Here is a 13536-nt window from a genome sequence, read left to right as displayed (position 1 = left end):
GTATTCACCACTCATCCAACGTGTGAAACCTGCTGTGAGGACAATTAAAGTGTGGCCAGAGGGGACAGACGCAGTGCTCCAGGACAGATTTAAAAACACAGACTGGAATATGTTCACCCACACAGACCTGGACCAGTACGCCTCATCTGTACTGGATTACATCTCCAAAACCACAGACAGTGTCACCACCCAGAAACGGATCACCATGTACCCCAACCAGAAGCCTTGGATGAACCGGGATGTTCGTCTCCTCCTGAAGGCCCGCAACACTGCCTTTAGGTCAGGAGATGCACACGCCTACAGTACAGCCAGGGCTAATCTAAAGAAGGGCATCAAAAAAGCCAAACACCATTACAAAAAGAAGGTAGAAGAACACTTCTCCAACTCCAACCCCCGACGCATGTGGCAAGGACTCCAGACCATCACAGACTACAGGACCACCAAACCCTCCTCCGCATCCTCTGATGTCTCCTTCCTCAACGAGCTCAACAACTTTTATGCTCGTTTTGAGCGAGGGAACCCCACAACCACAACCAAAGCAGACATGACGCCAGACCACCAACCTATGACTCTCTCCCCCACCGATGTAGGAGCGGTGCTGAGCAGGATCAATGTCCACAAGGCTGCAGGCCCTGATGGCATCCCCGGGCGTGTTCTCAGAGCGTGTTCTGGGGAGCTTGCAGGAGTGCTCACAGACATATTCAATCTGTCCTTGGCCCACGCTGTGGTACCGGCCTGCTTCAAATCCACCTCCATCGTCCCGATACCCAAAAACTCCAACCCATCTTGCCTCAATGACTACCGCCCAGTAGCACTCACCCCCATCATCACTAAGTGCTTAGAGCGACTGGTCCTAGCACACTTCAAATCCTGTCTCCCCCCCACCCTGGACCCCCACCAATTCGCATACCGCCGGAACAGGAGCACAGAGGATGCAGTCTCCATCGCAATGCACTCTGTCCTCTCACACCTGGACAACAACAACACCTACGCCAGAATGCTGTTTATAGACTTCAGTTCAGCATTCAATACAATCCACCCCTCACAACTCATCAGGAAACTGACAGACCTGGGTATCAGTTCCCTCATCTGCAAATGGTTACTGGACTTCCTGACCAACCGCCCCCAACATGTCCGGCTGGATAACCGCTGCTCATCTACCATCACAATGAACACCGGTGTACCACAAGGCTGTGTGATGAGCCCTTTCCTCTACTCCCTCTTCACCCACGACTGCAGACCTGCTGATGGTTCCAACACCATCATTAAGTTTGCAGATGACACCACGGTGATTGGCCTCATCAGTGACAACGATGAGGCCGCCTACAGGGAGGAGGTGGATCGTCTGGCTGAGTGGTGCGACAGAAACAACCTGCTGCTTAACACCGAGAAGACCAAGGAGCTCATCGTGGACTACAGGAGGAATGCTGACCCACATCCACCCATCCACATTAAGGGGACGGCTGTGGAGCGTGTGAGCAGCTTCAAGTTCCTGGGAGTCCACATCTCCGAGGATCTCACCTGGACGACCAACTGCTCCAAGCTGGTCAAGAAGGCTCACCAGCGCCTCTTCTTCTTGAGGACTCTGAGGAAGAACCACCTGTCCTCAGACATCCTGGTGAACTTCTATCGCTGCACCATCGAGAGCATCCTGACCAACTGTATAACAGTCTGGTACGGGAACTGCTCTGCCTCGGACCGGAAGGCGTTGCAGAGGGTCGTGAAAACTGCCCAGCGCATCGCCGGAGCACCACTTCCTGCCATAAAAGACATCTACAGGAAGCGGTGTCTGAAAAGGGCTGGGAAAATCATCAAAGACCCCAGTCACCCATCACATGGACTCTTCACCCTCCTGCCCTCTGGGAGGCGCCACAGGAGCCTCCGGACTAAGACCACCAGGTACCGGAACAGCTTCTTCCCCACAGCTGTCAGACTCCTGAACTCTGCCTCCTGACATCTGACCCACGTTAACTCATGGACTGAACATACACACACCCACAATGGACAACTGTACCCTCAAACACAATAATAACATGGACTGAACCACCACTCACAACCACTAGCACTTTATATAGCCTCTGTAGAAACTATCTACACCCTCACTTATCTTAACTGCACTACTGTATAGCTCTGTGTAAATAATCATTCTGTACATTCGATAATCTTTAATCCTACAACTGTTTACAACTTGCATAGTTCCCATTTCTGTATAGCTGTATATCCCAGATTCTGTAAAGTTATTTATTTCATTTCATATTCTGTATAGTTTTTCATATTTATATCCTGTTCATATCCTGTACATAGCTTGTACTCACTACAGCCTGTACATACTTATAGTTATAGAATATTCACAACATACTTCATACCGTGTACATTATAACATACCATAATAGACCCATTTCTGTAATATACTCACATATCTATATTATTGCTAATATATATTGTAATATATCTATATCACTAAAGCACTTCTGGATGGATGCAAACTGCATTTCGTTGCCCTGTACCTGTGCATGTGCAATGACAATAAAGTTGAATTCTATTCTATTCTATTCTATTCAGTGAGCAACCAAAGACAGAACTGAGACTGAGAGAGTTTGGAGGACGTAAGAGGAACTGTGTCTCTAGATTATAGTAAACAGCAGGGGTTTCCTTTGCTCGGTATCTTCAAAGTTAGCTTTCTCACTTTTGTCAGTTTGATCATGCAAATTTATACTGAGAGCAGAGTAAACAGCAGCACCTTCTAGGTCGGCTTGTGCGGCTCAGTACATGGGCTGACTGTAGTCCTCTAAAAGTATAAGTGTACCGAAGTCAGTCACAATTTCCTTATGCCTGTTTTTTATTAGAACTGCAATTTTTTAAAGGAAAATTTTTCTTAAGCAGGGTGGCTAAATGCTTTGCTTCTAATGTAAACTACAGGCAGTGATTCTATTTACATCTTCACCAACTGTAAGTGGGGATAACTTTCCAACTGGGCAGCCTTTCATCTTTGTTCTCTCAAAGAAAATTCTCTTAGATAAAGCAAATGTATGACAGGCATTCATTTCTCACTAAACCACTCCTTGAGCAAATGCTTTTCGCTACTAGCTCAGTAACAAACACAGGAAGATGTCAAAATTCCCAAACATCAACACTTTCTAAAGCTAAAGCTGTCAGGTTAATAGGTGAGGGGATTTTTTTTTGTTTTCTCCCCTTTGGCCAGCTTTCAAGGATTTAGTACTCTCACTTCTTCACATTCATATTTTATCACTCTCCATCAAATATGAATGTAGTTTTGAGACATTACTATGTCCACAAGAAGACCCAATACTATTTTAATGCCAAATCAGTGTCAGAATACAGCGCGTGCTCCCTCCTCAGGCCATGTATGTAGAATCAGCTGACATTTGTTCAGGACCTGTAGGCGTCACATTCTAATGGACTGGCTACCTCTTTAGCACCAACATGCTGGTTTGGTTGATTTAAATAGAGTCTGTTAACGTCTACAATCCCAATGAGTCAAGGCCAAAAATGTTGGTTTATCACTGTTGTGGCCTACATAACTATGGCAACCAAGGAAATGGCAGCAAAGCTTGTTGCCCATTTTATTTTTGAGGGGTCTATTTTAAGCAAAACTGTGTGATTTTGTCATATGCCATCTCACCTACATCCTAATGCAGACTTTCTTTGATCCCTCATAGAGTCCAAGTTATTGCAAGTCAGATGAATAGGGAAGTCAGTAGTGAAGTCTCTCATATATCCCCTGGCAACTCTCCTCATACAATGAAAGACCTTTTTAATATAATTTTGGACCTCTATTCAATTACCTTTAATCAAGTAAACCACAGTGACAGCAGAGTTGCTTCTAATGCAGTGCCAGTGCATGTGAGGGGTAGTTACCATTGATTTCAGTGTCTCACCACTGCACCACTGAAGCTACTATCTGTTTATAGATAAAATATTTTCTCACTTTATGCTGCTGGCTTTAATTAAATTGTTTTATTAGATGCCCACTGACAACCTTGTGCCAACAATTTCTGTAATATCATCCTAGTTGGTGGAGACACAATCGCAGACTGTATGCCAGTTTTTCAGTTCGAGCCCGTTGTTATTCATATCTGTACATATGAAACATGTTTCTACATTGTTTTTGCTTCATCCAGTATGCAATTAGATCTGTTTTTATGATCATACTGCTGCCAACTCTTTGCCAGCTTTCCTGTGCCAATACATCAGTGCCAATGTTTTGCAGCTCCCTTCCCATGCCATATTTGTGAACATCTTTATTGTTTTTTTTCCTTCTTTATATTATATTATTTTACCATATATATAGTTAGGAAGGTTTGTTGGATGCTTACATACCCAAAACTGGCAGCAGTGTAAGAACTCTGTGCCAGGCTAATGGTGCCAGTCATTTGTCTATGATCTTTCTGTGGACTCATGAAAGACTTTATTTTCCTTTTTTCACTGCACATGAAAAATTTCCCCAAAGATTATGCAATCTCCCTTGCGCCAGTATAGTGTTTCTAATGTTTTTGGTTTCTCTTTACAAACTTTGTAATGTTCTTAAGAGGGCTTAATTTTGTCACGCATACCATCTTTTTTCCTTTTTTAATTTTAAGAGTGCTCCTACCACCCCTTCCTATTTTAAACATGCTTTGAGCATGCTTACCCTCTGTGTAAGTGAGGGAACTCCAGAAGAATGGTTGTAGAACGACATTCTAATATTAGACAAAGACAACCTGAGTAACTATGAAATATAGGTTTAAAATGTTGACATCATTTGTTAAGGTAAAAAAAAAGTTATCCAAACCTACCTGGCCCAGCGCAAATAGTATAGCGCTAATAATGTTAAATAAAATTAAATTTTACGCCTGATCGCTCCCAGACGTTTTGAATCAAATAGAATCTGTCTTAAAATTGTGAAGTGGAAGCTAAAAGATCTCAACACATCCTGTCAGAATCCAAAGAAACTCAAGAACAAATGAGAAACAAAATCATTGACATTTATCAGCTTGAAAAGAGTTACAAAGTCATTTCTAAGGGTTTTAGACTCCAGTGAGCCACAGTGACAGCTATTATCCACAAATGGCAAAAACTTGGAGCAGTGGTGAACGTTCCCAGGAGTGCCTGGCCAATGAAGAAAACTCCAGGAGTGCATAAGGAGGTCACAAAAGAACCTCAATCAACATCTAAAGAACTGCAGGAATCTTTTGTCTCAGTTAAGGTTAGAATTCATGATTCAACAATAAGAAGGAGACTGGGAAAAAATGACATCCATGGGAGAGTTTCAAGACAGAAACTACTGCTGACCAAAATGAACACAAAGATTTGTCTCAGATTTACCAAAAAAACCCATCTTGATGTTCCCCTAGACTTTTGGGAAAATATTCTGTGGACTAATGAGACAGAACTTAAACTGTTTAAAAGGTTTGAGTCCTGTCAAATCTGGTGTAACACTAATAGCATTTCACAAAAAGAACATCTTCCCAACAGTCAGTCATGGTGGTAGTAGGAGGAACCATTAATGTCCAGCGATCAGTTCATGTCCTGAACTACGCTTGGGTTATAAAGCAGGACAAAGATCTGAAACACAACAGCAAATCCACCACTGAATGGCTTAAAAAGATCAAATGATTTTGGAGTAGCCTAGTCAAAGTCCAGACTTAAATCCAAAAGATACTTTGGCATAACCTTATACAGACCATTTGTGCTTGAAGACCCTCCAGTGTGGCTGAATTAAACCAATTTTACAAACACATGTTTGCAGTTCTTGCTGCTGAGGGTGGCACAACCAGTAATTAAGTTTAGAAGGCAATTAGGTGTTCAGGTAGGGTCAGATGGGTTTGGTTAGCTTTTTCCTCTTGATATAATAAATTAAGTCATCATTAAAAACGCATTAAAGTTTTGTATTTGCTTGGGTTATCTTTGTCTGTTATGCAAAAATAAAAACAAAAATCACCAAGGGGGAAAATACTTTTTTCATGGCATTGAATAACTAAGGTCAGATAGAACTTGCACACTCAGTGACTAGTTTTGACCCTTTTTTCAGTGGTAGGCAGTATAGAGACTCAGTATTGTACACCAGGACAAAGTTTGCACAAAAAAAATAAAGATTTTCCAAAAACAGAATGTCAGGCTGATGAAATAAAGGTCCACTCACTATTTGAAACTAACGGGGTTAGACAGGTTGGATATGGACTCTATAGGGCTTTAATCTCTAGACTTTAATATATCATACAAACATTTAATGTATTCTGACCATTAGAAATAGATTCTAACAGGAAAAAACTTCTGGGAGCCAGAAACTGAAACCGAAAGAACAGCAAATTATTCAAGTTAAACAATGAGCCACATTTATCCTCATGTAAGTCTCTCTACTGTCTTCCTCCACATCTCATCCACTCAGGAGTGCTATAGTTTTGACTTGTTGAACTTTTTCCATTCTTAATGTCACCCTCATTAATTTTCCTCATTGTTTTCACCGCTTCTCAGCCGCCAACCAGGCTTTTTCACCAGGTAATTAAGACTACTCTCTGGTGAAGCTCAAGTGCTCTGCTGTGGAGGGCCATCTGCAGAGCTTGTGAAGAATCTTTTTTACTTGCATATGGTTGCACATTATTAATCTTTATGATTAAGATTACCCATGCTTAGCTACTTGCTTAATCTCTGCTTTATGGTTAATTTGAAGTTTTTAATTACCTTGGGCCTCAGTCACACAGATCAAAAGACCAGTTGGTGATGGCTAGCACAGGATGAATTTGTATTTCCTTATTAGATGCTTTGGGTTTACTGGCTGTGGCTGGGTGAAGTCGGACGCAAAGAGGCTTCTGCACCAAATACCTCCTTCTGATTGCTTTGGTTGCTACTAGATTGCCAGGATTGCCTGTAGTTTGCATGGAACATGTGAAAAAGTGAGTGTTTGTCAAAAAGTCATTGTTTTCCATACAACCTATGGGTGGCCACAGCAGTCTGCTAACGAACAAAGCAATCGCATGGAGCACTGTACATCTCCAGCAATCTCCAGCAACCAGTCAGTGAATACACATTTTCACCTAACAACCGGAGATTGCCAGGGGATCAGTGACCGGTCTGTGGTCCTGCACGACTGGGGATTTAGCAACAGAGACATTCCCAGCAAACTCCAACATCCACTTGCAACTGGCTGGCGAATGTTTTGACTAGTGACTCAGGAGCACATCAACTTCTAGTCAGAAGGTTGGAGGTTTGATCCCTGGTTGCTCTGGTCTTTAGTCTGCATGCCTAAGTATCCTTGGGCAAGATATATTTCTATAACACCAAAGTGTTATATAGAAAGCACTTCGGTGTAGAAAAAAGTGCTTGTGTGTAGATAATTGAGGCGTGTTGTATAAAGTTTGAATGAAGTGCTATAAAAGAACTAGTCCATTTACCACTACATAGCGACCAGTGGTTTCTAGGATCCAATCAGTGTCTAGGCCTGTGCAACTAGTTACATTTTTGTTAGTAGGCAAATAGTGCCAATAAGAATGCGGGCATTAGGCGACTTGCTTTTAAAGATTTACATTTCCTGTGTATTTTTGTCTGTGTGTATCACTGAATGCCAACTGTTTACTCTCCATGGTGTTTCCCTGTATCAGCTCTGCACTTCCTGTGTCACACACTCGGGCCAGTGTGCCAAGGGGATATGTAGCTTTTGCCAACTCAGTGACCAGTGGCTTATTGGTCATTCACCGCAGGGTTGTCCCCACACTTGCAGAGCAGACACAAACACACCTACATAGATTTGTTTCAAAATCCATAGGCAATGCACACTAAACAAACTCAGTGGAGCTGGATACAGAACATATTCTCTTCCTGTAGGAATAAAATGGTACTATAAGTGTGTGGGCGTGAGGGGAAGCACTGTGTTGCACTGCAGTGCGGCTGTTGTCGTCACGATGCTTGTCTGTGTTGGCAGGCACCCCCATACACATTGTGCTGTAATTGTCTTTTCAGTAAGGATACTATCTGAGCCTCCGTTCGTGGGCAGCGTGTGTCTGTACGTGTGGGTGCGCACTGTGTTCCAGTCGTGTAAAACCTCTTCACAGCAATTTTAAATAAGAGAAAAATCCAATATGAATATCGACTTCAATACCCCTGTCTTCAATTGAGGGAGGGAAAAACAAACAAAAATAAAAGCAAAACGAGAGCCAATGCATCCTAATGCTGCCCTGAGTAGCCAACAAACACACACAAACACACACACACACACACACACACACACACAAACAAACAGGCACACAGACACGCACGCACTCATTCGCTCTCTCATTCCCCCTTGTCTGTCAGCCTGCCGGCAGAAGTGTTTGTCTGCAAAGGAAATGGAATTTGATGATGAAAGTACCCTTGAAGCAGAGACACGCGCATACACATACCCAAGCACACACACATACACAAACACACGGCTCCTAAATTTCACTGACATGGCAATATGACAGAAAATGTGTTTTTTCCTTGGCGTGGCGGCAGGCATCAGTGGCTGTACTCTTGGAGAGATGAGTGATGGAAGGATAGAAATGCTGCTGAAGGAGGGAGATGCTGCTGCTGCCAGAAGAGATACTGAAACGGAGTGAAAGAGTACTATGAGAAAGACAGAGGTAGAAGGTGAAATAAATAGAGTCCAATTGCAAAAAAAACAACAACAACAAAAGAAAAGAGGGAGGTGAAGAGGAGTGTGGAAAAGTTTATATCAAGGAGGAAAGCTTGTGGAAATAGGATAGAAAGAAGAGTAAATCATGACATAACTGGTGGAGGGCAGTTCTGAATGCAATCGTTTGGGGGCAGAGCTTCAGTAGAAGATGAATATTGAACACTTCAGGCAGGAGCCATTCATTTTTTCAAGATTCTGGTACTAACTGGGACTTTGTCTGACAAAATGACCATACACTGTACTGTGATTTTGGCTGTATTTTAATGATAGAGAAAGTTAAAAGGGGCCTGAATGGCTGGCATACTTTTTTTCTCACACAGTTCATGACCTCTGCCTGAGTAATGGACCACAAGGACAACACTGAGCGTGTGTGAACAGCTCATTAGCAGGCTTGTTTGGGTGCTTCTTTGCTGCTCACCAAGCAAATTGGATTTGTTGCTAGGTGCTTCTTTTTTCTTTTTTAAAGAAAAATCACTAAAGGAGAATATAAAATTCTGTTATATCTAGTGATGAAGTTGCGGTGTTGGAAAGAATAAGGTGGATTAGAGTGTTACGCTCATTGCTGTGATCGAGAAGGTTTTCACCCACGTGTTAAGAAGACAAATCTCCAAATTAAAACCCAAATGCCAGATCGAACGTGATCAGATGTTTGGTTGCAAGTCTAAAAGGAGGTGAGATAATGTAGGGCATTGATAGAGACAGGGGAAAGCTTTACAGTGGCTTCACTGGAGTGAAACGAAAAGAAAAGCTGCCTCAGCACCTAATGCAAAACTTCCTGTCATAAAACCATGGAGAGGGAATATGAAAATGTAGCATTAATTATGTTTGACAACCAGAAGGGCATCTACTAAATTTCAGCTTAAGCTTGCCAGGCAGGAAAAGACATTTATGTAAGGAATTTCATTTTTTTCCCTACAAAATGGAATAAACTTGAGAAAAATATTGGGGAATTATGGATTTTTAGCCTTTGCTCAATGCAGACATTCATTCCTAATCTGTAACTGCTAACTGTTAATTGATTTTTTGACTTATTCTTTAAGCATAAATGCTTTTGTGTTCTATTTTGTGACATTTCTGAGTAATGAACGAGTAAGGATGATGATCACCAAATTGATCAATACAAACTCCCAATTAGATAAAGCCATACTTTGACTAACCTCTAACCTTCATAGACAGTTAAGCAGTATCTACAAACAAATTAAAGGAAAACACATCCGATTATCAATGGGGAAAGATATTATGCTGGATATCTACAGTATACTGATAATGACTGAGAAATGTGCTAGGAATGAGAGGATGCCACGTCGTTTGATGGAAATGAAAATCACGTAGAGAGCTGAATTCAAAGACACCCCAAAAATCAAAGTGAAAGACTGACGTGACAGGCTAGTCCATATTGTCGAAATTTCATTCCAGCAACTCAGAATGGTACTCAGTAGTTTGCATGACGCCTACATACTTTTATATATGCCTGACAGCACCGGGCTGTCCTCCTAATGAGATGATAGATGGTGGTCTGAGGAATCTCCTCCTAAATCTGGACCAGGACATCACTGAGCTTCTGGAGAGTCTGAGATATAACCTGGTGGCATCAGACTGAATGAAGCAAAATGTGCCCGAGGTGTTCTGTTGTATTTAGGCCAGTCAATGTATCAGTTCCTTCATCCTCAAGGAACTGCCCGCATATGCACTTTATTTGAGGCTGGCATTTTCGTGGACCAGAACAACCAAGGACCCACTGCACTGTGCAGCTGCCCACCCTGAAGAGGTTCGTGTGTTCCCCCATCCTCCAATTCTTACACAGTACAGTGAGACAATGGTAATAAAGTGGCACACATCAGCCTTTCAGCCTGGCAAGTATAACCGGTGTGTATATATTAAGATGAAAATGCAGGCAGTCCCTTCATGTCCAGGAGAGTTCTATGACCTTCACTCACTCTGGATTATTAAGTGCTCAAACTATATGTAGCTGAACTGGACTCCTAAAACCAGCTCTCTCTAAATGTGAGTTTTACGATGATAATGAGGCTCTAAAAAAAAGATGAAATACTATTGAAATTACTGGAATCAGACAAAAAGAAAAAAGAATGAAAGAACAAGAAGGAGGAAGGTAAGTTAAGCTTTTAGGGCAAGAAGAGGTTCAAATTTGAGAAAGGAGAGGAGGACAAGTGGAAGAGACGATAACCCAAAGAAAGATGGATGATGAAATAGAGCAATACACACAAACAAGGATAGAGGGGACAGGAGGTGTTATTTTGTACTCGATCATAACACTGTGTACTGGCCACCGGCTTCGCCTAACTCTCCACAGACACATCTGTTTATTATTCTTCAACGTTACTCATCCCTTTAAAACTCTTTAAAACTTGTGTCTCTGTTCTTTAAGCCCTCTTTTCACCTCTTGAAAACCATATGCATTTCTTTTATCTGTTCATTTCTGTCTTCCCTGAATCCATCTTCACTCTGTGTTTCTCCTGCCATCCTAAGGCCTCTCTGGCCTTATCTTTTTTGTAATCAATAATCATATGACACACACACACACATACACACACATTTTATTGGACTTTAGCCCCTATAGAAAATTCTTCAAAATTAAAGAATCCTTTTTAATCCCTGGATTTATTTGTCTAAATATCCCACTTTGCAATTCCTTTAGTAATGGATTCATCAAGCAAGATGACTTCTGCATATTGCTCATATCAAAGTGAGTATATGTTGTTGCTGCTGGCCTTTACATCAATAACAGTATCAGCAGCCATGTTACTGTTGGCTCTCCCAATTATGAGTGTCAGCTTCAATTAGCTGGGACAACACAGTTATTGATCAGAGTCTGCTGGCCGTTTTCATTCCTCCTTCTCTGCCATCCTCTTGCTTAAAGGTCAGCCGACAAGCACTGCAGCAGCCTAAATGAGATTTGTCTGTGTAACTGAATACTACTTAACAGTGCTGATTGGAAACTTTAAATCTCTTATTGTTAATAAAGGGAAAAAGCAGTGCAGTTGTTGCTTTTTTTTTTTTTTTTTAAAAGAAGAATTATATTAAAGACAGAGAAGTGGCGCTAAGTTAAGCACTGATTTTTTTCTTACCCACTAAACCACACACCCAGCAGTGGGGACAGATGCTGTGTCTTTCCATGAAGCAAATGAATTTGTGAATGAGTGGGTCTTGCATATCCAGTTGGGTATGTTCAATGAAAGAGGAACTAATTTACATATTGAACGATATGTACGATGATATATGGGAAATGTCATTTTGATGAACATTGGTGAGTTTTTAGAGTTTTAATCAATGAATGCCTTTAGAGAACTCTAATTAATTACGCAGATTGCTGAAATGTCAGCTTTTTATTTATTTCCAGGCAAAAACAGAATTTGTATAATTCTAACAAGCTTTGAAGTATGATGACCATTATTTTTCAGCACATCCTGAACTCTCTTGGACAAGATTTAAGCAGTCTTCAGGAATAGTTCACCAGGTTTCTTGAATCACATTCAAAGCTTTTCTTTGGATGTTGGCTGCTTGATCCCAGACTGCTTCAATAATGTCAAGATCCAGGCTCTGGGGATGCCAATTTCAAGTTTGTCTGTCAAGGTATATTGTTGCTGCTTTGCCCTGTGTTTGGGATCTTTGTCACACTGAAAATTAAAGCTGTTGCCAATCAGATGCTTTCCACATAGTTTTGCATGGTGGATTAAAATCTGATGTTACCTTTCTGTGTTCATAATTCCAACTCTTTTGACAGGATCTCCAACACCACTGGATGACATGCAGCCTCAAATAACAACAGAGGATCCACCGTGTTTTACAGATGATTATTTTAGCAGGGAATGCTTTTGTGACAGCCAGAGTCACAAAAGCATTCGATGTACTCTTGGAGTGAATTTGGTAGGCAAGTCAATCCTGTCAAACCATTGTTCCAAGTTTTCGCCAATAAGAAAACTCCTCTCGAGACTTCAAAACAGGACTTCAGAAAGTAGTGGAGGATGCTACTGTTGACTTGTTCTTCTTTTGTACTGTTGTACTGTTGTATGGAAAAGACTGCAACCAGAGATGCTTAACGCTAAAAATAAATGGATCCATTTTTTTGCATATGACCTGCCAAGGGACTACAGTTGCAAATTAGCGTAAGCTAACTCTATTAAAATGCAATGAATGGCAACATTTATGTTAATATTGTACATGGTCCCTTTTCAAATAAATTTAACTGATGAATAAGATAATAATAAGAGCCAGATGCATCTCTCAGGTCCTGAAATATTTGTCAGCCAGTGTGAAAATTTATGTTTGTGCTGCTGTAATAATATCTGTGCCAAACCAGCATAGGAATGACATTTTAGGCATGGAATGAAATGTTCCATTTGCTCGATGGATCCATAATCATAGGATTCTTGCCACTCTCAGAATGAATTGTAGCAACTCCAGGTGTAGCTTGTCATGTACTGCAATCACTGGTTAAATTATTTTACTCCACTACTTTGTTTTGTTGATATTTAATCAAAAAGCAATCAGCCTTTGCTATAATTGGTTTTGAACAGCAATTAACAAACATCAATTTATGTGATACTAGCTTCTAATAAGTATGTTAGTATTGTTATAAATTGAGGGGTTACCCACGAATCAGCCAGCTGTGGATGGCGTTGTTCTGTCAGACAGAGAAATGAATATGAAATGTTGCAATGAATCACCAATGTCATTGTGGTTTGTAAGGCCAAAAGCACTGCTGTTTACAGGTATAATCTCATAAAGCTGCAAGTGTTGGTGTTCACTTGACTTATTTCTTCTCTCTATTAAATTTGGTCTCATTTTTAGGCTGTATTGGTTATCAGTCGTAACCATGGGACTGTGATTGTGCACATATTCCTGATCCTTAAAATGACATTGTTTTT

At 41.2% G+C, this 13536-nt stretch overlaps 1 protein-coding gene across 1 annotated transcript in view; it reads left to right on the top strand.

The window, feature by feature from the left end:
* Positions 1-13536, top strand: part of grm8a (glutamate receptor, metabotropic 8a) — a 307806-nt gene that overhangs the window by 62041 nt on the left and 232229 nt on the right. The window lies entirely within an intron of this gene.

This window comes from Rhamphochromis longiceps, linkage group LG17 (genome assembly GCF_057381845.1).
Source record: "Rhamphochromis longiceps isolate RC_006_pf linkage group LG17, R_longiceps_female_GT1.1, whole genome shotgun sequence".
Classification (NCBI taxonomy): Eukaryota; Metazoa; Chordata; class Actinopteri; order Cichliformes; family Cichlidae; genus Rhamphochromis; species Rhamphochromis longiceps.
This window is presented reverse-complemented; position numbering and strand designations above follow the sequence as displayed.